The sequence below is a fragment of the Salvia hispanica genome, chromosome 4 (genome assembly GCF_029641045.1).
Source record: "Salvia hispanica isolate PSC_SH4W2 chromosome 4, Shi_PSC_v1, whole genome shotgun sequence".
NCBI classification, from domain to species: Eukaryota; Viridiplantae; Streptophyta; class Magnoliopsida; order Lamiales; family Lamiaceae; genus Salvia; species Salvia hispanica.
The window spans coordinates 40,814,879-40,830,920 of NC_142695.1; the positions used below are offsets into that span (position 1 = coordinate 40,814,879).

The 16,042-nt window shown below is 34.0% G+C and overlaps 1 pseudogene; it reads left to right on the forward strand.

Annotated features, from left to right (window-relative positions):
- Positions 1-14,433: 14,433 nt before the first annotated feature.
- On the forward strand, positions 14,434-15,424 carry LOC125192840 (agglutinin-2 pseudogene; annotated as a pseudogene).
- The last annotated feature ends 618 nt before the right edge of the window (positions 15,425-16,042 follow it).

The window sequence follows — 16,042 nt, forward strand, 5'->3', positions numbered from 1 at the left end:
TACCTACTTCCGTCGCCGTTTCCGTATGTCACGCCCGCTATTTTTGCATATCGCAAATACATTGGCGGCCCGGGAAGAGTACTTCCAAGAAGGTTTCGACGCTACTGGCCGTCCCAGTCACACGACGCTCCAGAAATGTACTGCAGCAATCCGTCAGCTTGCTACTGGACAAACGGCGGATTTGTTCGACGAATACCTACACGTCGGAGAAACCACTGGGAGACTTTGTTTGATGAACTTCTGCAAAGGCGTCCGGGCAGCCTTCACCGACGAATTTCTGAAGAAGCTAAACACCGCGGATTGTCAGTTTCTGCTTCAACTTCACGAACAAGCACACGGGTTTCCCGGGATGCTCGGGAGCGTCGATTGCATGCATTGGCGGAAGAATTGCCCAACGGCGTTGAGAGGGTCATACACGAGCCGCCACAAAGGCACCCACCCCACCGTTATACTCGAGGCCGTCGCCGACTACCGGCTATGGATTTGGCATGCGTATTTCGGGATCCACGGCTCGAACAACGACATCAACGTGCTCAACCACTCCGACCTCTTCACCAAAGTTCTGAATGGTAAAGCGCCGGCCATCAACTTCGTCGCTAACAACCGCCAGTATAAAATGGGGTACTATCTTGCCGACGGCATCTATCCGAAGTGGCCAACCTTCGTGAAGACGTTCAACAGGCCTGCGAACGAAAAACAGGCTCTTTTTGCGCAGAAGCAAGAGGCTGCTCGCAAGGATGTGGAGAGAGCGTTCGGGGTTCTCCAAGCTCGATGGAACATTATCAAAGCCCCGACTCGTACTTGGTTTATAGATAATATGGTCGACATCATGTATACGTGCATAATCTTGCACAACATGATTGTTGCCGACGAAGGACCTCAGGCGGGAAATTGGTTCGACCCTGAGACCGCGGGAAGCTCTACCGCAAGTAGTCCGCCTCGCAGTGGATTGCATCCGTCTTTGGAAGAGCGGATGTGTATTCGGGCTAGGACACGTGATTCTACCGCCCACGGCCAACTCCAGGAGGATCTAATGGAGCACATTTGGGCAAAATTTGGCAATGAGTAGACGCAAATGATCTTCATTAGACAGCTCTTTGCCTCCATTTTTTTTAATGGTGTGTATTTTTATTTTTTTAGGATTTTAATTATGTGTGTTTTTATTTTTTTAGGATTTTAATTATGTATTTTTTTTTATTTTTAGAATTTTAAATTGTAATTTTATTTTATTTAATGAAGTGTGTTTTTTATTAATTGGATTTGTTGAAAATAAAAATGAAAAATGAAATTGAATGAATAGTTAAGAGATGAGATGGTTAAGAGATGGATGGATGTGAGTGCTATCTCTTAGTTAAGAGATGGAGTGAAAAGTACAGTGGGGCCCATGAATAGTGAAGAGATGAGACGGTTAAGAGACGGATAAGAGACACTGCTGTGGATGCCCTTATTTTGTTATTTCGGTACGTTTCATAGTAATAAAGTCATTTCCCTTTTTAGTAAAAGTAACACATTTTTTCACACCTACTTTATTCTCTCTTATTTTTTTCTCTCTTCATCTCTCTATTTTTTTCATTTTCCAATTTATTTCTCTTTTTACTTATAATTCATTTAAAATAATTTTTTTTAATCTTCATGCTGAAAAGAAACGTCTCCGTTACTATAATATGGATAGGATAGTATATATCTCTAGCTCAGTAAATGTGCCATAAAAAATCATTAATTAACTAATAATCCATAAAGTGATGACACGTTCATTTTGTTATCTGGAATCAAAAAATTTTCATTATCTTTCTTCCCACTTTCCGAAGTTGGTTTTGTTTATTTTTTGTTGATGAGTCTCGATTTCAACATTTGCCACTAACACTTGCCACTTTTCTAAGTTGGTTTTGTTTATTTTTTTTTTATGAATCTCGATTTCAACATTTTTTTGTATCCCCAGCCTATTTTCCACATTGTAATACTATTCTTTGAAAACAATAAGAATAATACTCCGTCCACGATTTAAAAAGCCATTTTAACTTGGTACGGATTTTAAAAAATTATTTCACTATATGAAAAAAAGTAAAAGAAGAAAATGAATGGAATGTGAGATATTAGATTGTGAGTGTAAAAAATTGATAGAATATGGAGTTTGCATATTAAAAATGAATAAAATAAATAATTCTATAAATCGTGAACAAACCAAAATGGCAAAAGACTATTTAAATAGTGGACGGAGGAAATACTAGTTTGTCCCATAGCACTTATGTTAAATTGTTACTTTGGAAAAATTACTAGAGCATTCATAGTCGTAATTTGATTAACAAATTAATGGGAAATCTTGGGTACAATATTCTCTCTATCACCATAAAAAAGAAATTTTTGGAAACGATAGTAAGATTTTCATACGAAATTGGTAAAGTTAGTTAGTGGAAAAAATAATTAAATAAGTGTTAGTTACCGTGAAACCTATATCAAAGTTTAATATATGGCGAAAATAGTTCTACGTTGAAATGGATTAATTTTAGTCGGTGGACTAAATTAGCAAAATAAGGCTATTTTTTGGAGACGGAATAAGTTATAAGTATATATCACGAAACATCTATATGTATGTAATTATATTATGATGAAAACAAGAATTGATCTTTTTTTAAAATGTGGACCAAATTTAGACCACAAGATAATATAATCTCACGATCGATATATAATGCAATCTTATTGCAGAACGCAAAACTCTTATTATTAGATAACACGAATGTCATTGTTAGTTAAATATTAAATTATCTTATAAAATTCAGATTTGAAAAATATAGATGTTATTTTTAGATCACTTTAGATTATTCATTTTTGAATAACCTTAAAACAAAATAATAATCACCCCATAGTATCTAAGAATGATTTGCATCAATGTTATGCAATAAAATTAAATTTTGTATACATCTCAGTCATGTAGGTATATAAACATATCAAGCCTTTGATTACAGTATGTATTATTCACACGAACAATTACTTTTACTTAATAAAATAATTTCAAAAGACAACAAATACCATTTTTATAAATAAAAGTAATTCTATTTATTATTTTACAATATTCATTTAGAAGTGATACTTCTTCCGTTCCCCATTAATTGTCCATTTTTACTATTTTTGTTCGTCCCTTATTAATTGTTCACTTTCACTTTTATTATACTCCACTAACTGATAAGTAGCATACAACTCACATTTCTTAAATGATAAGTAGGTCTCACATTCCACTAACTTATTCAACTTACATTTTATTATAATACTAATAAATAAGAGTAAGACTCATATTCCACTATTTTTTTTAACTTGGTTTTCTTTACATTTCTTAAAACCCGTGCCATAACCAAAGTCGACAATTATTGGAGGACGGAGGGAGTACTCCGTCCATCCATCTCACAAGAGTGGTAATCTATTTTTAGTTGTTTCATTATGGTTAAGATATTTTAAAAAAATCAACAAACCTAAATTCGTATACATTAATCTCTTTTCTACTTTATTTAATTTTTTAATTATCTATTTTACTCTTTCTTCTACTTTTTACTCTTATTCTGTTTTATTTTATTCTCACTTGTAAAATCAACATACTCAATCAATCTAGTGCAATCATCCATAAAGATAAGGGAATGCTTAATACCATGATCACCAATAATAGGAGCAGGATCCCAAACATCAGCATGCACTATAGAAAAAATAGTTTTAACACGAGTATCACTTGATCTAAAGATTTGTCTATGGCTTTTTCCCAACACACAAGATTCACAAGTAATACCTTTAAAATGAGAGAACTTTGGAAAAAATAATTTCAAATAACCCGAGGATGGATGCCTCAGTCTGGGTGCCACAACCAAGCTTCCCGATTAGCAGATCCGTGAGAAAGCATCGCAGTGCCACCTTGTTGAGCAATCTCATCCACGTAATAGAGGCCTTAACGCTCAGTGGCGTGCCCAGTTATCCTCCTCGTCTTGATACTGTAATACACAGAAGTTTGGATGCATCGTAACGTACAATTTAATTCTTTCGTCACATGGTGACATGAGCTTATGGGACAATTTGGGCACATAGAGGCAATTTGTGAGCTTTAAGGTTAGGGAAAACTGAATGGTTCCACTGCCACTCACAATTGTCAATTTCCCATCAGCAGTTTGTATGTGGCTTTTCATTGCTCCATCAAATTCAGAAAAATCATTTTTATCATAAGACATAGTATTCGTCGCCCTACACTTAAAAGTCTACCATTTTTTCTTTAGAATCAGTTTTACTTTGGGCAACACACGCAATTGGAATACTATCCAGGGGCGCAACGATTAGGACTCAAAATTGATTTTTCAGCTATTTAAGGGACCATATTTTGAATTTCCTTATTATGGGGACTTAATTGCGTATAATTTAAACTCAGGGGACTAGACTGAATACTATTTATACAATGGGGTAATTCTCTAGCATCACTAAGTATTTGAGGGACCAAATAGCAATTTAAATTGGGGATTGGGGTTTGAAACTGACCCGCCCGATTCTGCTTTATTTTCTTCTCTGGTTTATATCGTTGTGGCTTGCTCAAGTTGGATCGTCGACCTGATCAGCTAGCCTATTTCTACCTGCTACCTGCAAAACTGCAGATGAGTGGATCCGATAAAAGCTCAGCCTGATCAACTTGACTAACTCCGACTCGAGTGGGAAGAAAGGAAGAGCTAAAAGGACGTGTTTTCAAAACCTTAACCCACTAATACTATTAACTAATATAGGGAAGTAAGGATCGATCACACAGAGATGAGACGTTGGACATTTGTTTGCATGACACGATTTGGGGCTTGACTGCTTCCACGCTTTCTAGGGGGTGGGTTAAGTTAAACTACTAGATTTTGAAAGGTAAACCGAACCGAACAACTAAACTGACGAAACTAACTACTTGATCAAGTCAACTGACATTTCCATAAATGGACAAACAGAATAAACGGGGACTGTAAGTCCCCTGCAAAAAGCATTGTAAAGTAAAAACTTTCTAACAATTTCATCTTTTTCAACAAATCAACATGAAAAATAGAGTAAATAACAGATCTAAAAAGCTAAGGAAGATGAAACATCAGAACAACTCATAAAATTAAATCTACTCCTAAGATAAAAGCTACGACTACGTAAAAACAAGAATTAAACCATATTCATGCAAGAAATGATAAAGAAATGCCAGATCTAAACATATTGAGGACTTTTAACCAGAAAACTTCGGATCTAAGCAAACCAAAACGTTCCAAAGCTAAAACACCGAAGATGGAAATGAAAGCATAACTTCGAATTTAACTAAAACAAAACATAAGAAAGTCGATTACATCAAAAGTTAACTGTGAATAAGTAAGGAAAGCAGGAAATTGTTTCATCACTCCTTCTCGAGGTGGAATAGCAGAACAGAAAGTTTAAAATAAAACCAACACCGATTAAAACTGAACTAAGCTAGGACCAAGTGTGTGCGTGCAACGAAATCAGAAAGATGAAGCGCAAGAGAGTTCCGATTTCAGCCTAAGAAGAGGGCTGAATTCCTAAAGATATTCTACCTAAGAAAGCTTGTGAGACCCCAAACCCCCTCCCTACACTACTGGAGGGGACTCTCTTTTCTTCATGTGTTGGGTTTCTTTATATAGAAAAGCATAGGGCTCTCATCCCTAGGGTACCACCTCTCCGATATGTCATTGATGTCCTTCACATTTTGTAGTGGGGTCTCTCGCTCTTTCTTCCAATGCAGAACTCCTGCTGGCTCCGCTTGATTTCTAACTTGATCAACTCAATGCCGCAATATTTTGCCTTCTTTTCTTGATTCGTGCTTCCGCCCAACTGATTTGTTCCTTCTTTTAAAAATGGAGGATTTCACACACCTGGCTCAGAAACAAACGTTAGTTCAAAGATTTAGGTGTAGTTTTACTATGGAACACATGCATGAAACGAGCCTCATCAGGGTTCCTTCCTTCCGTTCTGCAAACGCGACTTCTGCGATTCCGATTGCCTTACCAGTTCTGCCGCCTCCACCCTGCAGCTGACTGTCGTCCCCTTGATACGCTCGGATTTTGCACTATTTTAAGGCTATTAGTTGGTCCGTTTTTTATATCAAAGTCACTCTACGCGTCCATTATTTGCATATTTTGTCTATTTTGGTATTTTTGACGTGTTTTGTGAGAAATGTGCATAATTGAGCCGAAAAAGGGAGCCAAAATGCAAAGTCTGGAAATCTGGAGTCAGACGGCGACCGGAGACCGCCGCGAAGTTGTACTGCGACCGCCGGCGCCTGGCGGGCAGAGCAGTGCAGCGGTCCACCTCGGAAAATTACACTTGGAAGAGACGTCTAGCCCGGCGATCGCCGGAAGTTGTGCGGCAGTCCGCCGCCGAAGGAACAGAGTCTCTGGACTCCAACGTGGCGACCGCCGGCCAATGTGCGGCGGCCCGCTGGAGAAAGGAGGCGAATACGAGATGCCCTAGATTTGCTCCAAGATTTACCATATTTTGAAGATCTTTTCCTTTTATAACAAGGATTGGCTTTCCCATATAAATAAGACCTCAAGTTTCATCAAAAGAGAGAGCTTCTACTTGCAAAATAATTCACAGAGATCAAAGCTAGAGTACTTCAATTGTGCAAGGAGTTGGAGAAGGATTTCAAGAACATCAAGAACGAAAAGGATTCAATCTACGGATTTTATTTGCTTTAAGTTTATGTTCAAATTGTTTTTCCTTCAATCTATGTGTTTAACTTATTTCATTATGTGTAACTAAACTCATAGGATTCTAGGGATGTGTTAGTAACGACTTTGGTTATACAATTCCAGTTTTCTATTTAATATCTATTTTGTTTTTACTTTGTTTCTTCCCTAAGTAATTCTGATGCTGCATGATTGGTGACACAATCTTGTATGATTTAATACAACTTGCTTCATAACTGTGAAAGAGTTCTAGCGAGTCAAATTCACTTAGTAGACACTACAATTAACTTCCCTTAAAACGGCACTGTTAATTGAGAGTGAGGACTTTTCAAGGGTCTTTGGAGCTTTTTGGAGTTACGTGTTAGGATTGACAACCCTAATCTTGTAATCAACGTTTGTATCGCATGAGCATAAGCTAGGCAACTCGTCCTATCAAAGTAATAACCGTGCTAGGGTGGAATTTGTATAACCATAACTGTGAACGCACATCCCTGGGATTCCATTATCTCTATCGATTGTCTCCGTGTTTTATTCGCATCTAGTTGTTATTTGTTTTCAATTGTTTTCTATTTTCAAAAAGTTTTCCAAAAATTCTCGTTCTTCCAGATAGTAATTGAGTTCTAGTAGAGGATATACACTTTGTGTTTGCCTTCCCCATGTTCGATGTCCGGTACTGACCTTTGGCTATACTATATACACTCTGTATACTTGCAGGTTTATTTAGTGCTAAAAAATAGTGCATCACCCCTACTCTCCCACGGGCGACGACGACTTCCCGGTTGCCTGTCCCTTGCGGGAACATCTCTCCTCCATCCTCTAGTCCGATTGCAAGTTGGACTTTGGCCTTCTGATTCTCGTCCCACCACTCTGGAAATCTGACGAGGTGGAAACATGTTTCTCTTGTATGCTTGTTCTTTTCGCTGTGTGAGCACCACATTTTTTATTTGTCGGGTTTGAATCCGCGGCGTTGTGTGGTATGATTTAATACAACTTGCTTCATAACTGTGAAAGAGTTCTAGCGAGTTAGATTCACTTAGTAGACACTACAATTAACTTCCCTTAAAACGGCACTGTTAATTGAGAGTGAGGACTTTTCAAGGGTCTTTGGAGCTTTTTGGAGTTACGTGTTAGGATTGATAACCCTAATCTTGTAATCAACGTTTGTATCGCATGAGCATAAGCTAGGCAACTCTTCCTATCAAAGTAATAATCGTGCTAGGGTGGAATTTGTATAACCATAACTATGAACGCACATCCCTGGGATTCCATTATCTCTATCGATTGTCTCCGTGTTTTATTCGCATCTAGTTGTTATTTGTTTTCAATTGTTTTCTATTTTCAAAAAGTTTTCCAAAAATTCTCGTTCTTCCAGATAGTAATTGAGTTCTAGTAGAGGATATACACTTTGTGTTTGCCTTCCCCATGTTCGATATCCGGTACTGACCTTTGGCTATACTATATACACTATGTATACTTGCAGGTTTATTTAGTGCTAAAAAATAGTGCATCACCCCTACTCTCCCACGGGCGACGACGACTTCCCGGTTGCCTGTCCCTTGCGGGAACATCTCTCCTCCATCCTCTAGTCCGATTGCAAGTCGGGCTTTGGCCTTCTGATTCTCGTCCCACCACTCTGGAAATCTGACGAGGTGGAAACATGTTTCTCTTGTATGCTTGTTCTTTTCGCTGTGTGAGCACCACATTTTTTATTTGTCGGGTTTGAATCCGCGGCGTTGTGTGGTGGTTCTTGGTGGCGGTGGCTGGTATGTTGAGCGTTGCTGTGGTTGGTTTGGTTGGTTTCTGACTGCAAAACCAAGCCATACTCGGCCCGATGATGATTCGTCGATGGTTGTGCCGGTCTGGGAATCAGAGTCTGCTACTGGCATAATCTTGAGCCGAGTAGCTTCTCGTTTCACTAGACTGTATGCGGCCTTGGCTGAGGGCAACGGGACTTCCTTGAGGATGTCCCTTCGGATTCTGTCATACCTCAAATTCAGTCGGTGAGGAATTCGAACAGCGGTCTTGTTGCTACATATGTCCGAAATTGGCTAATCCCCTTGTCGCAGCAATCCACGGGTTGATGTTGGCATCGGTTGATCTCGACCAAGATTCCGTCGAGATGTCGCCAATACATATCCAGCCCCTGCTCCCCTTGCATAATTCGGCCTGCCTTTTCATCTAGATCGTACAACAGATACGGATCTACAGTACTTCCGAATGTAGTTTGCAGGCTCTCCCACAGAGATTGCACGGTTTGATGGTGCGCAAAGTCGACAGCACTTTGATTGGTGCGCAAAGTCGACATTATGTCTCTAAATCACTACTCTTTTGATTGGAAAATGTTTTGGAGACATAATGTCTCTAAGCCATAATGCTTAAAATGGTATGTATATATTATATCATATTTTTAATTAAATTTATATTTTGTATATGTACTTTATTATCCCTACATTAATTTGTTTACTAAATACACCTATTTAAGGATATAAATTTTGATTATTCATAGATGATGCATGCATTTAATAACATGTTGCAATCATCTAATTGTTTAAAACATGATTTGATAACTTTTTTTTATATATGCCCATTTTAATGCATTTACTTAAAGATATTTCTTTAAAATTTTAAATATTAATTTTATTAGCTTTATATATTTAGTGTACATTTTGTCTACAAATAAAATAAGATTTATCAGCAAACAAATAATTTCAGACTTCTTAATGAATTAGTCTTTATAAATGTGAATTTAAATAATTTTTAACAAATAATTAGCGCTATAAAATATAAATAATTAGTTATCTAATATTTTTTAACTGTAAATACTTAGAGTTACTATAACATGTGACAAAAAATAATTATTTTGTAATTATAATACTATAATCTTCAATATTGATAAACTTATTCTTTTAATCACTTTTTATTCACAATAATCTTTAAAAAATAATAAATTTTTTAGCTCACTTTAATATAACACCCAACACATTAAAATTTGATAATACTATATTATATATTAATACTACTAATTAAGTGAGTATATGGTTTTGATTTTAAGAATTCTCTAGTTCTAATTTTTTATTTTTTTATTTTGATTTTTTTAAATTCTTAAATCTTGGACCATTATAGTTGAACCTCGATAAAATCATATGTTCTTATATCATTTATTTCATATTTTAAATATATTAAAATATTTAACTATAACATGCAATAAATTAGATTTGATACATGGTGTACGAATGCTAATTGAGTCTAGTGTTTATGATTTTAAGTTTAATTCTTTATTTTACAAAATTATAATTTCTTTAATTTATAATTTTTGAAAGATTATGTTTAACAGTGATCAATAAATAATCGCATGTTCTTAACTTATATATTTAACATTTTAAAGCTACATATTTAATATTCCCTCACTCTTTTTTTTTGCAAATATTAGAATTCCTAACTCTAAACAAATAATACTCCGCACTATCTTATAATATTAGCAGAGTTTATGATTTTTATTACTTTTAATTATTAATCAATTAGTAGTAGTTGACATGTGGTATATTAAAATAATCTAAAATGAGAAAAGTAGATTCATCCAATTATTTTTGTATTAAATTCATAATTTCTTTGATTTTTAACATTTAAAACGATAGATTTGAATCTGAATAAAAATTAATTGTATTTTCTTAACTCATCTATTTAATATTTTAAAACTAAATAGTTATATTAAAATATTAGACGCCCTAGCTTAATTAAATAAAAAATATTAAATTTAGTTAAAGCAAAGAAAAATAACAAAAAAATTGAAAAGATAATGAAAAAATAGTATATTATTTTATTATATAAACCAATTTGAATAAGACAAATGTTTAATTTTTTACATATTTTTTCATATACTATTAAATGAATGATTTCATTGTTACTATATTGACAAAATGTTTCAGAAAATTTAAGGAAAAAAATAAGTTATGAAAGAATAGCACAAACGTAAAATCTATTTGAAAAAGCATATGATGCTATTTAAGTAATCAAATTATTTTACAATTAAATATAATAATTTAGTTATGTAGTGTGTTAATTAATACTGGTAATCTAAATTACTGATTTTTTAATTAATTGTTTTAAAAATTTACACGACAAGAATGGTTTTGATTGAAAAAATTTTAAATTCATTACTCTAGTTGCATGATTAAGTTTATCTCCAATTAACATATATGCATTTAGATAAGAATAATTAATTTGGTTAAATTTTCCTTAATTAGGTATATATCTATTTAATACTTTAATGTTAGGGTAAATTAGTCACAATATTATTATGGCTTGGAAACATTATGTCTCTAAATCACTACTCTTTTTTATTTTAGTATTATACACTCTAGATTAGAAGATAAGGTTTCAAAATTCACATGCAACACTGATTAACTGTGCCATGGAAAATTTATAATTAAATGATAATCAATTAAGTGAGGACACGTTCATTTGCTTCTCTGAAATCGAAAAATTTTCGTATCTTTCCTCCCACTTTCCTAAGTTGGTTTTGTTTATTTTATGTTGATAAATCTCGATTTCAACCCAGCTTATTTTCCTCATTGTAATATATACTTTGAAAATAGTAAGGATAACAGTAATTTACTATTTGTCCCATAGCATTTATGTTAAATTGTTAGTTTAGTAAAATTACTAGAGTATCTATAGTCGTAATTTGATTAACAACTTATGGGAAATCTTGGGTACTACTCCAATATTCTCTCTATCACCATAAAATAGAAATTTTAGAGACAATACAGATTTTAATATCAAATTAGTAAAGTTAGCGAGAAAAAAATAGTTATATTAGTGTTAGTGACAGTGAAACCTACATCAATAGTTTTTATGTATGGCGAAAATAATTCTATGTTGAAACGGATTAATTTTAGTCGGTGGACCAAATTAGCAAAATAAGGATATTTTTTGGGAAAGGAAGATGTATATATGACGAAACATCTATATGTATATAATTATATTATGATCAAAATAAGAATTGATATTTTTTTCAAAACACGGACCAAACAAGATAATGTAATCTCACTGTCAACAATTTATGCATCTGATTGCCGAACGCAAAAGTCAAAACTATCATTATTAGATAACAACGAATGTCATTATTAGTTAAATTTTAAATCATCTTATGAAATCTTGATTTGAAAATTCATACGTTATTTATAGATCATTTTAAGTTATTCATTTTTAAATGATCTTAAAACAAACTAATATTGACCCGTGGTATCTAAGAATGATTTGCTTCTATGTATATAAACATATCAAGCCTTTGAATTACAGTAAATATTATTCACACGAACAATTTCTTTTACTTAAATAAAATAATTTCAAAAGACAACAAATACCACTTTTTATAAATAAAAATAATTCTATTTATAATTGTCCATATTCATTTAGAATGACGACCACTTGTATATAGTGAAGGTCTACTGCAGGGATTAGCTAGGCTGATAAGTAATACTTCACCCAACCGTCCCACAAAAATTGAGTTTGTAATCTATTTTTAGTTGTTTCATTATGGTTAAGATATTTAAAAAAATCAACATACATAAATTCTTATATTTTAATCTCTTTCCTATTTTATTTAATTTTTAATTATCTATTTTATTCCTTCTTCTGCTTTTTACTCTTATTTTTTTTTTATTTGATTCTCACTTCACTTAATTACTAAACATCTAGTTGTATCATTATATACATAGTTAATGAATAAAACTGTTCTATTATACTTTAGAATTTATTTTTGTAGAATTTTTGTATGGGAAAACTAGAGTTTACTTTGGTCGAATTTCCATTCTGGGTGGAAATTGCAATCGATTGAAGCTTATGGTACTCCCCTTGTCTTCCTTTCATTTTTACATTTTGGGTTGTCTACTATTTTTATAACTATTTGCTTTATTCCACTTTTAGTATGTGGATCACATATTCTACTAACTTTTATACTTACAACCCATTATAAATCTAATACTTCTAAAAATTGGTATCACATATGCAAATTCCACTAGCTTTATCCTTTACTTTTTTTTTATAAAGACACAATTTTTTAAAACCCGTGTCAAGTCAAATGAAATTTTAAATGGAAATTTAATGGGGAGTACTACACAAATTTATCATGAAAAACACGAGATTCTTTATGACATGTATGTCAATGTTTATTTTACTTGCACTATTTAAATGAATATTTAGGAGATAATGCAATGAATTATCGTAAATATTAGTTGTGTTTGATGCTTGAGTACAATCTACAATGTGTGTGAGCGAGAAATTTGAGAGAAGGCACTTTTGCCCCTTTGCCAATGCACTAGATATCTAGATCCGCCCATGAATTTGCATAGATGGATGAGTTGGGAATTCATGACAATTGAATAAATTAAAGCAATTAAAATTGACATGCATGAAAATGGCTGCCTTGGATTCGCATATCTCGTGGAATGCTTTTTTATATTAACCAACTGATGTTACAAAGTAAAAATTGGTTCTATACATGACAAAGGGAGTCCAATTTGGTGGGCTGTACATTATATTTGTATAAATAATATTCATTTAATTATCACATTATACTATTATAGTAAAATAACAAAAGTATTTATTTAACAAAGGGACTCCAATTTGCTGGCTGCACACCTGTCCGTTTATTAGAATAAATATTACTACTACTACATAATATAAGTAGATAATGTATTCGAATCTTATATACGAACATCCCACTACATATATAGATAAAATTGTTCAATTAACAGTTGCATTGTGTATACTTATATATGTAGAAAATACACATTTTTTCAAAATTATATACATTGCATTTTCACTTGAGTGAGAGTCGTTAAATTATTGCAACAGACTTCGTTAACCACAATTGACATTTTCATCATTAAAAATGTATGCATCAGTATAATTTAAATTATGGGCTTTCTTAGATTAAAAGCGTATAAGGAACTAGTAAAAGGAACTAATAAAGCAAAAAATTGTAAAAGGACTTAACGAAATAAAATGAATTTATGAATTGGTGACGACCTAATAAAAGTAAATTAATAAAAGGACCTATTGAAATAAGTTAAACAAAAAGTATTAATATAATGATTCGTAGATTCGTTGTACTATCATATGCAGTCTAAGAATAACATTGTTTTACTACTCCTATTTTGTTACAATATTTTAGAATTTATTTTGGATAGTATTATTGTTCTAGGGAAAACTAGCGTTTAGTTTGGTCGAAATTCTATTTTGGATTGAAATTGTAATTGAAGTTTATAATGATACTACATGTGTATAGCAATGTTACGTTACATTTTCCTTATACTATTTAAATGAATATATAGGACATAATGTAATGAAATGTATAATTAATACTCCATCCGTTCCATAGTAATGGAGGCGTATCTTTTCGGCACGCGCGGAGATTAAAAAAAATTGTAATATTAGGTGAGTAAAGTAAATGAAGAATAAAGTGGAAAATGAAAAAGGTAGAGAGATGAAGAGAATAAAATAAGAAAGAGTGAAGTATGTGTGGAAAGATGTGTTGACTTTTACTAAAAAAAGAAATGACTCTATTACTATGGAACGTACCAAAATGGTTAAATGACTCTATTATTATGGAATGGAGGGAATAGTACCTTGGATTAGATGCTTAAGTACAAAGTGTGAGGAGTAGTAGTTGTAATTTTTTATAAAACATAGTACAGTATAGGAGTACGACTTAGCAGTAGAGTACTATAAATACAAGCTCAAGAAGCCACAAGGATCCACCAAATCCAAAGCAAAAAACAAAATACATCAACCTAATCAAACCATGGCAAAGCTTCTTCAAACCCTAATTCCACTTCTAGCCTTGCTCCTTGCCACTGCCAACACGGCGTGGTCGCAGACGACCTCCTTCCAATATGATTTCTACGGGCAGCAGCCGACGGACCTACTCTACCAAGGCGACGCCCACTTCCCATCCGACTCCACCTACCTCCGCTTGATCAACACCGACAGCTCAGGCAACCCATTAAATGGCCGCATTGGCCGAGCCGTGTATTCCAACCCGATCACATTTTGGGAAGCCGGAGCGCAGGTCGACCTCGAAACCACCGTTAAATTCATCATCAACACCGTTGATTCAAACCCAGGCGATGGCATCACCTTCTTCATCCAGCCAGTTGGCTCTCCAATCGGATCCGCTGGCGGCTCCTTTGGAATCTTTAGTCCGCAAAATCCAGCCGTGTTCGCAGTGGAATTCGACACCTACATCAACACTAATGATCCAAATTACCGTCATGTTGGTATTGACATTAATGATAATATTTCAAAAAATACAAGCAACGTCGGCAACGCAATTCTTGGGCAGGAGGTGACTGCTCGCATCAACTACCAGCAATCTTCCAAATTGATCACCGTTCAAGTCACGGCAGCCTCACAAACTTTTGTGGTGAGCTATGTATACGACTTGAGCACCTATCTTCCTCAGCAGGTTCAAGTCGGACTCTCCGCCAGCACAGGAGGCGCAGTCGCTGTTTTCGACGTCATATCGTGGTATTACACTTCCACTCTCGTGCATACCGGTGCCAACAGCGATGCCCACATTCGCCAATATGTGTGATTGTACTTTGTGTGTGTGAGCTAAATAAGGACGTTTATAAGTCCAAAAATAAGGCTATTCATGACCATGCTGTATTATTATGTTTATGTTTCACTTCGATGGGAATTGGGAATGGAATTAGTTTGTGTTTTTCAGTCACAAATTCCTCTTAAATTAAATATGCATTGATTCGACTTTTTCTTACTATAAAATAGTTGCGACACTAATACCACCTCTAAGCGGCTGCGTTTAGTTTTGCTTCAAAAGTAATATATACTCCATGGAATACTAACAGCGCTAATTTGTTTTAGTACTTAATTAATTAACGTTGAACCTACAGAACTCTTTTATCCTTCAAATATTCGTTACTATATTAATTTTGTGCATGGTACATTAGTCACTGCAAAAAGCGGATTTACCAACAGTGAGATACTCAATTAGTGATTGATAATCCTGTATGGATATGTGCTCAATCGGAGAAAGGAACTGGCTGAAGTCCGCATTTCTGGTGATATAGATTGTCGGCAATTATTATTATTATTATTATTATTATTATTATTATTATTATTATTAATAAAACAAGTATATATTGTTGTAGTAATTGAATGAATAATTACATAAAATTTTTATTTACTTTTTGTTTGCTCGACAAACAGAAAATCTCTTATTGTATCCACTCATTTTGTAACAAATTAAATATACATTTCAGCCCAAACTTAATCTTTAATGGAATACTTAATTGAACAATAAAAAAATAATCATACACATTAAATTAATTATG